The sequence below is a fragment of the Aulonocara sp. 'chitande type north' Nkhata Bay genome, linkage group LG3 (assembly GCF_057382095.1).
Source record: "Aulonocara sp. 'chitande type north' Nkhata Bay isolate Kocher_YH1m ecotype deep benthic linkage group LG3, A_spYH_male_GT1.1, whole genome shotgun sequence".
Lineage (NCBI taxonomy): Eukaryota > Metazoa > Chordata > Actinopteri > Cichliformes > Cichlidae > Aulonocara > Aulonocara sp. 'chitande type north' Nkhata Bay.
The window spans coordinates 71,564,883-71,578,394 of NC_141346.1; the positions used below are offsets into that span (position 1 = coordinate 71,564,883).

At 42.9% G+C, this 13,512-nt stretch overlaps 1 protein-coding gene across 4 annotated transcripts in view; it reads right to left on the reverse strand.

Moving 5' to 3' along the window:
• LOC147336918 (protein NLRC3-like) overlaps positions 1–13,512 on the reverse strand; it is a 1,139,417-nt gene that overhangs the window by 367,717 nt on the left and 758,188 nt on the right. The window lies entirely within an intron of this gene.

Genomic DNA, 13,512 nt, shown 5'->3' on the forward strand with positions numbered 1-13,512 from the left:
GCTCAGAGCTTAGTTACACTGCAGAGCTGAGGATACAGAGATACCACATGGAAACAACCTGAGTTCCTATTGGTCAGTGCAGGCTTCATGTGTTTCTACCTTACCAATGGCTCCTGAGACAAACTAAGGAATTATTACCTTGTGATAAACAGGATGAAGATGCCTGGGCTGAGGGTTTCCCTGTTGGAGTAAAGTGCACCATGAATAAGGAACTGTTTGTTTAACAATGAAGACCTGCATGGCTTCAAAATACTCTAAATATAATCTCCAAAAGTTGATTCTGTTCATCTGGACGTAGTGTTTTCTGGGAGAAACGTGTCGTCACTCACCCAAGTGACTTCTTCAGTCTCAGCTGACTGCAGGTTTCAATCTTATAAACTGTACATTTGGATATTGACTGAAACCAGCCCACTGAAGGAACAATGGGCTGGGAGGTCAGTTTCTTCATCGTAATTAAGCAAAATCTCATGACCACTGATCAACAACCACTGATCAATAACCATGAGTCCCATTCACAGAGAGTTGGGGAATGGCTGCAATCACAGCATGTAAGATGGTGACAGATGTACGAAACGTTTCTCCCACTGAAAACGCTACATTCAGATGAAAAAACAAAAACAACTTTTGGAGATTTACTTACCTGCATGATTGAGCATGCATCAAGATGTCTAAATATAATATTTGTACTCAAACAAATTTAGAAGAGAACAGACACACAATTGAAAGTTCAGACTAAAACAGCCTCAGTTTTCCATCCATAAACTGTGACAGTGTTGTCCTGATACTGCACTGAGTCATGTCTTTTTTCTCTGACTGACCTTCATTCATCTTCTTTAAAATCAACTCTGCCACCTCCATTACATGGCGAGTAGTGTATGTCTCCACCATAAGATCCACTGTTCCATGACGTCCATCCTTCCTTGCGTTCTCCAGTCGGCTCTTTTTGATGGTTGTGAAATCACCTCCGGGTCCTTTTTCCAGGTACCAGTGGAAAAGTTTCAGCTCCTCTTCTCCCAAATCTTCCAGCCTGTTCAGCAACTGCTCCTCAACAGATTTTTCCATCTTTCAACTGTAAAACATGAGAGAGAACATGAATCTCATCACATGTCCAATGTATTTACTTATTTAGAATATTTAGAGTTTGAGCAGTTTGAGTTCAGGTTTTGTTCTCAGAGCTTTTATTGAGCCATAATGTCTCCTTTTACCTCTTGAGCTCCAGCGCCCCCAGTACAAAGGGGGTGAACTGCCGTTTAACCCTCCAGCTCTCAGGTCTTTAATGCAAATATGGACACGTATCCACAAAAAGCTCAGAATTCACCCAAAGAATTCACATCAGCTCACACACACTTTCTACCTGCAGAGGAAACAAATCATTCATGTGCACATCAGCTGAAATCCTCCTTTCATCATGTGTGCTGTCCAAATATCAGCTGCTTCTTTCCTGCTTCATCTCAGTGTCAGCTGGATGCAGTCAGACAGCAGTGTGAGGCAGAGGAAGCTGCCATCAGCTGCTCTGCTATCAGTCCACTAGATGGAGCCTGAAGCACACACGATGCATTCACTGACACACACTGATTCACTGTGACTGGAAGCTTCAGTCAGTCCAACACGTGTTTACAACATTTTAAACCTTTCAGCTGATCCAGGATTCAAAGAGGATCAGCAGAGTTAAAGCTTCACACTAATTCTTGCTGCTGAGTTTGCAGAGAACTGCACACACACTGATTCACTGCTAATGAGAAGCTTCTTCCATCCAGTAATTCATCATCCATCAGCTCTGCTGCTGCTCTCAGTCCTGGACTCTGATCACACACTAAAAGCAGCTTTTTAACTCGTGTCTGTAAGAACTCTTAGTGTTAGCTTAGTGTTAGCTTAGCTTTAGCTTAGTGTTAGCGTAGCGTTAGCTTAGCGTTAGCTTAGCGTTAGCATGCTGTGTGCTAGCTCAGCGTCAGAGCTCTGCAGGTGTCTCGTGTGTAAATATTAATCACAGTGACAGTAAAGGAGGTAAAGGGCTGTGACGTCATCACGTACGCTGCGTCCTCTGTGGGCTCTGAGTGAACTCAAAGTACAAACTACAAGTACACAAACACGAACGTAGCTCAGAGTGGCGGACACACTCGGCCTCGTTGGTCCAGCTGTGAGTCCGTTACCGTGAACTATGGAGCGGCAGATTTGTGCTGAACTAAGCTGCACACAGCTGATGTTAGCCAGGAAACATTACACACTGACTTTAATGGAGAGACCGGAAATACAAACACACACAGTTTGTTGTGTGAAGAAATCAAACACGAGCTGAACAAACAGTAAAGTTCCTAAAGACAAACTGTTAAAGGAGGAAACAAAGCAAACTTACAGTTTCTTCACACACCAACAACAAGCTCCACTCCACACCTGGGGCCCGTTCTTCGTACCTCGCTAAGTAAGTTAGCCGGATTTGACTGTTGACGATTTCGCGTGATCCTGGATCGTTCGGTTCTTCGAAGCCCATCCGGGACTTGCTGTCATAGCAACAGAGCCGTAAGCGTAAACCTGCTCGGGAGCAGGTTTACTTTATGTAAACAGGATTAGATCGCGGCCACTCAGGTATTTCCGCTTCATTTATACGAAAGCAACAGCGATATTCCACCACTGTTTCACCATAAATAAATAACATCAATGTAACTAAAGATAATGCAGCACTTGATCCTTTTATTGATGTCACACAGATACATACAGGTCATTTCCTAAAAAAGGGAAATGTACTATTAACATTCTATTACATGTATGTGATTATTACAGATGTAATTCATATTTCAGAGTAGTAATTGTAAATTATGTCTTTGTGCCCCCTTTTCCCTGTTAATGCCCTATCGGCCCCCCTGGCTAAACTTTGCTAGATCCGCCCCTGCACAGTTACCAGCCGTCAGCTACGTAGAAAAAGATCCTCGAGTAGAAAGTAATATTAAATAAATTCTAACAACAGCTGATCAAGCTTAAACGTGCTGCTGTTGTTCAGCCGCTGGTTTCCTCTTTCTGGTGCAAAGTGGGCCAAAAGCAAACTAGAGAGACGGACTCGCGACAGAAAAGCCGATCAGCTGATCATTAAGCAGTTTCATGATTGAAGTAGCAGCCGGAGAGCGAGAGGCAGTCGCTCGTTAAGCTTAACGCAGGAATGCTTTACAAACATTCAGAGATGGACTTACACACTTGCTTTACTTCTCTCGGGATAACTTTGTCGGAGATGAAATGCCGGGTTGCTAGCGAAGCTCCAAATGCTATCCAGACCACTGGACTGGATTAGCATTCAGACAAAGGGCTGAAAAAAAATCAGCATTTGATTATTATTATTATATATCCTGTCTATCTGTCAGTGCTGAAAGCAGACGTCACTGATCACATGACTCTGAGGGATGTTTCCAGCACTTTGCTGAATCTGAGCCATGAAGATTTAAGGCTCAGCTCTGAAGGCAAAGCAGGTCTGAGCCTGTGTTAGCAAGCTGTACCTAATAAAGTGGCAGCAAGGACTCAGTCAGTAATGATCAGAGCCAGCAGGGGGCAGCACAGAGAGGTGAGGAGCTGTCAGAGAAGCAGGCTCACATCAGACTGGTCATATTCCATCATCTATACCTGAAATAATCATCAAACACACGCAGAGCAGAAACATGTGGAAACATCTGGAGCTCAGTCTCAGTTTGATCCCTCAGAGGTTTACCTCAGTCCTGCTCCTCTACTTCCTGTTTACAGCGCACATCATGCTGTGTACTGAGGGTCATGTGGTCAAATTGCTCGCTCTCTGTTACTCTGACAGAGAGCGAGCACAGTTATCCTAATGTGTGACATCACTTCTAACCACAGAGCATTCAGCTTTCACAGCAGCCAACATCCTGTCACACTGAGCATGTGCAAACAGAGCAGCCAACATCCTGTCAAACTGAGCATGTGCAAGCACAGCAGCCACCATCCTGTCACACTGAGCATGTGCAAACACAGCAGCCACCATCCTGTCACACTGAGCATGTGCAAACACAGCAGCCACCATCCTGTCACACTGAGCATGTGCAAACACAGCAGCCACCATCCTGTCACACTGAGCATGTGCAAACACAGCAGCCAACATCCTGTCACACTGAGCATGTGCAAATAGAGCAGCCAACATCCTGTCAAACTGAGCATGTGCAAATAGAGCAGCCAACATCCTGTCAAACTGAGCATGTGCAAGCACAGCAGCCACCATCCTGTCACACTGAGCATGTGCAAACACAGCAGCCAACATCCTGTCACACTGAGCATGTGCAAATAGAGCAGCCAACATCCTGTCAAACTGAGCATGTGCAAGCACAGCAGCCACCATCCTGTCACACTGAGCATGTGCAAACACAGCAGCCACCATCCTGTCACACTGAGCATGTGCAAGCACAGCAGCCACCATCCTGTCACACTGAGCATGTGCAAGCACAGCAGCCACCATCCTGTCACACTGAGCATGTGCAAACACAGCAGCCACCATCCTGTCACACTGAGCATGTGCAAATAGAGCAGCCACCATCCTGTCACACTGAGCATGTGCAAATAGAGCAGCCAACATCCTGTCACACTGAGCATGTGCAAATAGAGCAGCCAACATCCTGTCACACTGAGCATGTGCAAACACAGCAGCCAACATCCTGTCACACTGAGCATGTGCAAATAGAGCAGCCAACATCCTGTCAAACTGAGCATGTGCAAGCACAGCAGCCACCATCCTGTCACACTGAGCATGTGCAAACACAGCAGCCAACATCCTGTCACACTGAGCATGTGCAAACAGAGCAGCCAACATCCTGTCAAACTGAGCATGTGCAAATAGAGCAGCCAACATCCTGTCAAACTGAGCATGTGCAAATAGAGCAGCCAACATCCTGTCAAACTGAGCATGTGCAAGCACAGCAGCCACCATCCTGTCACACTGAGCATGTGCAAATAGAGCAGCCACCATCCTGTCACACTGAGCATGTGCAAACACAGCAGCCACCATCCTGTCACACTGAGCATGTGCAAACACAGCAGCCACCATCCTGTCACACTGAGCATGTGCAAACACAGCAGCCACCATCCTGTCACACTGAGCATGTGCAAATAGAGCAGCCAACATCCTGTCACACTGAGCATGTGCAAACACAGCAGCCAACATCCTGTCACACTGAGCATGTGCAAATAGAGCAGCCAACATCCTGTCACACTGAGCATGTGCAAACACAGCAGCCAACATCCTGTCACACTGAGCATGTGCAAACAGAGCAGCCAACATCCTGTCACACTGAGCATGTGCAAACACAGCAGCCACCATCCTGTCACACTGAGCATGTGCAAACACAGCAGCCACCATCCTGTCACACTGAGCATGTGCAAATAGAGCAGCCAACATCCTGTCACACTGTTGATGATGTCATCAAGCTGCGCCTGTTTTGGTCGAAAGCATCGCAGCAGCTACAACAATTATCATCTGCAATTATGGCGGGCGACAGTCATAACAAAGAGATGAAGCACTATTGAAATATGGCGAAAGCCAAAAAGTTAGCATTCATCCTCCAGCTTCACTGTGCTAATGTTATGCTAACATAGCTGTGTCGCTAGCAGTCATGTAGCACAACATTATATACCAGGTAGTCCAACTTCAGTAACCCTGCAAACGTCACTGCTGTTTAGTCTTCATTTATGTTGGAAGTGATAGCAGAGCTGTACGTTTGAATTAGTTTCAAAAATCTCTCAGTCAGAATATGCTATGAAATGTTTAGGTGGAAACTAGCGAGCTAACTTCCTGTTAACTTCTAACTCAGTTAAATTGAATAAATTCTGTTTTCATGGATGCCTGGATGTAGGGCTGCTCGATTATGGCAAAAATGATAATCACGGTTATTTTCATTGAAATTGAGATCTCAATTATTTGACAATATTTATTTAACAATAACAATGTGTTGAATAATGACTTTAAAGGTTGTCAAAAAATATTAAATAGTGTGCAAATACTGATAACAGTGCAAATGTTTGCAATATAAAAAAAATAAATGAAAAATGTAAACATCTATGTTTAGTGAACTTTGCAGTGTTGCTCTGTGGTGCAGCTATGACACCGTAGCAAAGTTTACACACAGTCTACTTGATCCACGTCTGACTGAACCCATGTTTCCAAACCACTGAAGGTTTTTTTACCTCTTTTCAACCAACAGCAGTCACTCTCCTCTCCAAATAACTTCTGTTTAGCTTTCCAAGCTTCCCTCGGGTCCTCTTAATCAGCGGTCCCCAACCCCCGGGCCTCGGACCGGTCCCGGTCGGTGAGTCGTTTGGTACCGGGCCGCGAGAGTTGAGGCTCAGGTGTGAAATGTATAGTTTTCAGGGTTTTTATCGGTTTTCCATGTTATTTTGTTATCGTTTTTATCGTTTACTTGGTTTTCCTGGGTCTTTTCACGTGTGTTATGAATAAATCTTTTTTTCGGTACCGGCACTAGTTTTATTTTGTTGTATTTATCCGCGACACCTTAATGGCCGGCCCGTGAAAATATTGTCCGGCATAAACTGGTCCGTGGAGCAAAAAAGGTCGGAGGCCGCTGCTCTTAATTGTTGTGACACGTGTTCGAAATGCAGAGAGGTGCGCTCGATTTGCCACACGGAGCAGCGCGAGAGTAAAGCACGAGGGAGGGGCTAATAATCGGCTCAGTCATTTTTAATGATCGTTGAAAGCCCAGATCGTAATCGAGATTAAAATTCGATTAATTGAGCAGCCCTACCTGGATGTTAAACTTAATTGTTACACCTGGTAAAGCAGCAACGCTGATGATTTAATTAAAGATGAAAGAATTTAGACCGTTTTTAACTCTTTGTGTTCGTTTGACTTTGGTACCTGAAGCTGTCGGAGTTTTGGACCCAGATTCCTCCGTGAAGCTCCTCACTACGGCAGCCGTAATGCTCTGACGATCCATCAAGCAGTACTGCTTACCAAAGTTGTACTAAAACATTTTTAACAGATTTCTGCAGCCAAAATCGGTTCGAGGTCAGTAAGCACAACCAGAATTCATACATAAGGCACAGTCTCGATTTTTGAGGAAATTAAAGGATTTTAAGTGTGGAAAATATGTTATACAGAAGAATATATCGTGATATGGATTTGAGGCCATATCGCCCAGCCCTAAACAACAGGTTATTAAACACATCAGTTTGATCCACAGATCAGATCATACATCAGGTTTGCTTCATGTAAAATAAACGTCTCACTCTATGAGCTCCATCAGTCTGTGTACCTCCTCATTGTCATTTCTGAGCAGAGTTTACCTGCACACTTCCTCATGTCTGACAGTGTCACAGTGTGTGTGTGTGCCAACATTAACCAGCTTATCATCAGCTGCTTGTGCTTCATGAATAACTCAGACTGACAGAGTGATGAACAGAGCACAGAGGGAGGCTCTGCTCTGGTCCATCAAGCAGGATTCACATAGTAACATGTTTTTCCTTTGAACACTTCATTGTGTTTAACTTGAAACAGATTAAAAAGTGTTCGATTGTGCACTTCACACAGTCCTGAGTCACAGAGGCTTAAATGTGTTTGATTCTGAGAGGCTTTACTCCTGCATCAACATCAAGTATATGTAGGATTTAAACCGCAGTGAAAACATCCTTAAATATTGATGGTGTGTGAGAGAGTCTGTATTTACTTCTGATTATCTCTGTTTGCAGTGACCCTGAACTGAGCTGGAGCAGCTTCATGTTGTTTTGATGTCACTCAGTAAAACCTGAATGTCGGCTTCTGAAGAACAAACTGGTTTCATCTGTTTCCAGTTAAAGGGACGATCATTGTTCCACCAGTGATGTTGGATCCAAAGTTTCATTCAGATCGTTTTAAACTGTTTATCAAAGACAAATGTTTGAGTGCAGAGTTACTGACTGATAACCAGAGTGGATTCAGCCAATCATCAAATCATCTCATTGGTTTTATTTTATGTAAATACAAACGTCTCACTTCCTGATCTGCTCATAAAGTTCCTAAAGACAAACTGTTAAAGGAGGAAACAGAGCAAACTTACAGCTTCTTCACACACCACCAACAACAAGCTCCACAGCTGCACACTAAACACAGACACACAGGTGATTCCTGGAAGGAGGCGGGGCTTCACCTGAAGCAGGACAGGTGGAGACTTGATAGGAATTTTCCCCGTACAGGGAGGAGGCTGATCTTCAGATGAGTTCCTGTTAAATCTGACGAAACAAAGTTAAAAGTGGACTCAGTCTTGTCTGATTTCACTCTGTTTTTCTCTGAGCAGGTTTAAGTTTTATTAATGAAAATCAGCAGAGCTTGGTACTGATGGAAGACCCTCCTCTAATCGTTGTCATTCAGAGTGATCCAACCCGTTTGTGAATGCAGCTCACAGACTCTCCGCATTTCCACACGACTTAAATGGTAAATGGCCTGCATTTGTATAGCGCTGTACTCTACATTCAGTCATCCACCCATTCACACACACATTCACACATTGGTGATGGCAGCTACATTGTAGCCACAGCTGCCCTGGGGCGCACTGATAGAGGCCAGGCTGCCGGACACTGGCGCCACCGGGCGCTTTACACTCTACACAATCATCCACCTATTCACACACACATTCACACACTGATAGTTATGTATCGGGCTAATGTTTAAAGCTTTCACTTGAGTAAATTAACTCATATCACTGCTAAGCAATGTTAGCTATGTTCACAGCATATTCCATAACAGCGCTGCCATACTGCATCACACTCAGTGCATTTCGATCATTGCTCCAGCGAGTTTGATAGCAACATAATAATCATAATTTTTTTAAAATAGCGTGTGTAACATACACATACTGGAAAATTATTTACTAGCACTCACCTATCATGACTGGAGAGCGCAAACTCCGCCATTTGTTCCATCAAACACTCATTAAAACAGCGACCTACAGGTATGTTAGCGCACTCATCCCCGACTGTCCGACGGAGGGGCGGGGTCACACGGTGAAACAGACGCAAGGCAGCCAGGCGGGGAAATTTTGCTTTTACATTTTGCGACTCATTTTATTTTTATATCTGACAAGAAAAGTATTCAACCAGATAGTTATTTGTGGTGAATGAAATACAGTTACACTTTTAAGCACCACATCTGAAATTCAAGCACTTTTCAAACCTTGAAAAGACAACATTCAAGGATTTTCACGGATTTCAAGCACCCGTATGAACCCTGTGTCCGTCTCAGCTGAGTACATCAGTTTTGTTAAGTGCTATAAATAAATAAATAGATCAAATAAAGTAGCAACATCCTGAGATCTCGGTGTTAGAAAAACTGAATCCTTTTAGAGGTGAATCGTTGTATCTACAGCCTCCAAGGAAACCGGTGACTTCACTTGTAATTAAGCACATATTTCAATCAACTGATGGTTCCTGTATCACATCTGTACAAAATGCAATAAAAGTCTAATTTTGCTGTGGTCTTTGTCTCCACATATCTTACATCTGTGCAGTTCTTATTGGCCATAACAAAATACATTTGAGTGCAAAGGAACCATGGAAAGTGTCTCACATGGTGTGTTAGCTGAAACTAACAACACAAGTTAGCCCAGGGAGCACATGTGGATACGCTAGCATCCATTCACAGGCTAACACAGCTAAGAAATCATTAGCAGCTTCTACAATCACATTTCCAACAAAACGTCGTATCCTGACTGGTTTTAGAAGTCAGACACCGGACTGTGAACCACAATTCAATTTGCAAATAAACGAGATTCACCAGGATCTTCTTCACAGAATAAACTCTGTGGTTCAACACGTTACTGGACAGAAACTTTGACAACAGCTTTGTGCATCTACAAAACAAAATCAGTGCCTCGTTTCATGGAGCTAAAGAAACACAGGCTCTATATACAGAGAAACTCACCCTGCTCCATGCAGACAGATGCAGTGAAACCATGAGCAGCACTACGGTGCATTCATGGTGCATGGGGAAACTCACTGCTCTACAAAAAGTAACATTTAAAATAAAACACCATAGCAATAAAATAACCAGAGATTACACTCTCCCTCTCTAAACAGCATGAGTCCCTTCATGCATCGTTGACCAACGTGGACGTGGTGGAGTAACAGTTGTGGAGAATGCAACAGCTGAGGTTTGAGAAAAGGAGCTAATAGCCAAGGTCAGCGGCTCTCCTACTTCCTCATAAGGAAACTTCTCAGCTGTAGCTGAGCAGGATGTCATTGCATTTGAATCCTCCTCGCTCTCTTTAACCCGAGTTCCTTCTGATTGGTTTCTTGGTCCTACAAAGAGAGTCTGCTGCCTGAGGGCCCCACCTCCTCCTCCACCTACTGCTGTGGACATTTACAAAACGTCAATCCAAGAAAAATTGTCTGGTTTGTAATAGATAGTCATTTTTTATTAGAGTCTACAGCAGGAACCAACCTGAACCTTGTTATGAGCTGAATCAGTGCTGGACTGTAGAAATGCTGTTTCAGTGGCTGCTGCAGGAACTAACATGGAAACGTGTTCAGCAGCTTTCCAGCTCTAATATAGGAAACACAAGATCAGAGTTTGGACACACTGGAACCAAACAGTTTTGTCTCGGACTTTTATTTCAAAACAACAACTGGTTGTCTTCATTTTCAGTTCTGATGAGCTCACATGTTTAAGATCATCGGTTTAAAGAACCATAAGGCCGTGGATCCTTAAGGGTTTTATGGTTTGAGTTTACAGTGAGAGGTGTTGATAATGATGTTGGCTGTTTTCAAGTTGAACAATCTTCCAGGGAAGTTTAAACTAGAAAAACGAGTCACTGCCTGCAGCAGAGATTCAGTTTGCAGCATTCCTGATCTTTGTGCAGCAGCAACAACATGTTGTTAACAGAGCTGTGTAAAGACTGACTCACCTCACCAGGCTCTCTTTCATTCACAGCATACACAACATTTACTTCATTACAAGCTGTGCTGCTCAAGTTACTGGAAATAAGTACTCAGTTACTAAGTAATCCCATGTCTTTACTGATTACTTATTTTCAAAAGTATTTGGTTACTTTACTCTTTAAAAAAACACGACTTGAATACGTAATAAAGTAGAAAGTAGACGTTTCAGCCCGAGACTTTTTTCTGCATAATCCATCATATAGAAATGAATCAAATTAAAAAGCCTTTCTTTTAATTGTTTTATTATTTTTAATCTTTTTATTTTATGCATCAAGAAAAGATTAAATTATATTATAGCTGTTTTTGACTTGATGAAATGTGTTTAACATTTAAACCTATTTCCTGTATATTCCAGCACATGACATAAAATAATGTTTTGTGTTTCCACTCCCGAGTGGGGCGGGTGGAGGTCTGCCCACAGCGGTCATGTCAGGGGGAGGATCCGGGGGTTTCTCTGTCAATGTCACGTTCCCATGGCAGCGTGCTTGCTCAGATCTGAAGTGTTATGGTCCTGGGTGGGTGGCCCAGTGTTTTTTGAGTTTTGGTTCCTTCTCATGGTTCCTTAGTTTTTTAGTGTTTCCTGAGTTCTAGTTTTAGGGTTTGTTATGTGGCTTCCTTCTGCATTTCCTGTTTTATTGTGAAGGTCTGTGTCTTATGCCAGAGTGTTCAGTTTGCGTTTCCCCTGTCTCGTCTTGTCAATCAGAATCGGCCGTGCCGCCCTCCTGTGTGTAGTTTCCCCTCTGTGTATTTATAGTGTGTGTTGTCTCGTGTTCGTCGCTGGTTCGTCTGTGTCGTCTCCTTCACGTCTCCCTGCATATCTTTCTAAGGATTTCAGGTTTGAGGTTAGTTTTGTTTAGTGATGGGTAGATGAGGCTTCGTGAAGCGTTTCAGCACATTCCCCAAACTGTACCGATACTGTGTCGACACAGTGTTGCTGTTTTGCTCCATACTGACACCTGCTGGACTTTAAATATCATTGCAGGCAACTTACTTGAGACTCAACAGACACCTAGTCATACTTGTTTACATTGTAAGGTACAGTGGAACCCATTGCGCGTTTTGAGTGAGGCGATGCTGAATGATAGGCTATAGGCTAACAACAATACTCTAACTAGAACAACAATACATCAGTGGAACAGCGATGCGCAAGTACGGAAGCCAAGGGGTTGTCTCCGAAAACATTAGAGCACTTTTGCAAACATGTGATGTCTTCAGGGGCGGATCTAGAAGGGTGGCATGCATGTGCCACCCTAAAATGATCCCTTGCCACCCCAAGTGCCACCCCAGTTTTGCATTTGACAGTGTTGTTTATTAAAATAAGATCGCATTAACAGTTTGAGCGTAGTTACAGGCAGCAGTGATATATACACATATATATATATACATATATATATATATATATATATATATATATATATATATATATATATATATATACACATATATATATATATATATGTGTGTATATACATATATATATATATATATATATATATATATATATATATATATATATATATATACACATATATATATATATGTGTATATATATATATATATATATATATATACACATATATATATATATACTATATATATATATATATATAGTATTATATATATATAGCATATACACTGGTTGAATGTGCAGTGCAGTAGTAGCAGCAAGCAGGTGAATTCTGTACATTAATATGACTAGACGTCTGACTATTTTACAGGATAGACAATATAAACATATTTAAAATTAAAGGAATTGAAATGTACATTGTGCCTTGGTTTAGTGTCTGGAAGAGTCCTGTCTCAGTCAGTTATAGATGATGTGAGAGGGCGGGTGTGTGTGTTTAGGGCACGGATGGCTTGGGGATAGAAGCTCCTCTTGAGTCTCTCTGTCCTTGCCCGGATGATGCTGAACCTTCTACCAGATTGCAGGAGTTGGAACAATTTGTTGCCAGGATGGGACGGGTCCTTCAGTATCTGCTCTGGTCCGGCATCTCCTGGTGTAGGTGTCCTGAAGCGGGGGGAGAGCAATCCTGCAGCAGCGTTCTGCTGTACGGATCACTCTCTGGAGAGCTTTTTGGTCCTTCACACAGCTGTTCCCGAACCACGATGTCATGTTCTGTGTGAGGATGCTCTCCACAGCGCCTGTATAGAAAATCCTGAGGATCTTTGGAGAGACCCTGAACTTCCTCAGTTGTCGTAGGTGATACAGGCGCTGCCTAGCCTTTTTGGTCTGGACCTGAATGTGTCAGGTCTGAGGAGATGTGGACACCAAGATACTTGAAGGACTGCACCCTCTCCACTGGAGCTCCATTGATGATAATGGGCTTGTAGTCTCTGTGCGATGTGAATTATATTATATGTGAATGATATAATGTTAAATTACTATTAAGCAAATGGCTGACTAAGTATTGTAGACTTTAGTTTACTGCAGCCATGTTTCATATAAATCAGGTATCATACAAAAATAAAAATAGCTTCAAATACAGTCATGACAATAAAGAATATGACTTTAAGGTAGTGATGGGACGTTCTGTATCGAGGCTTCGGAGCGTGTGTCGAGTAATGGAGGGGGCGTGTCCGCGAAGCGCGTATCGAGGCTTGCTT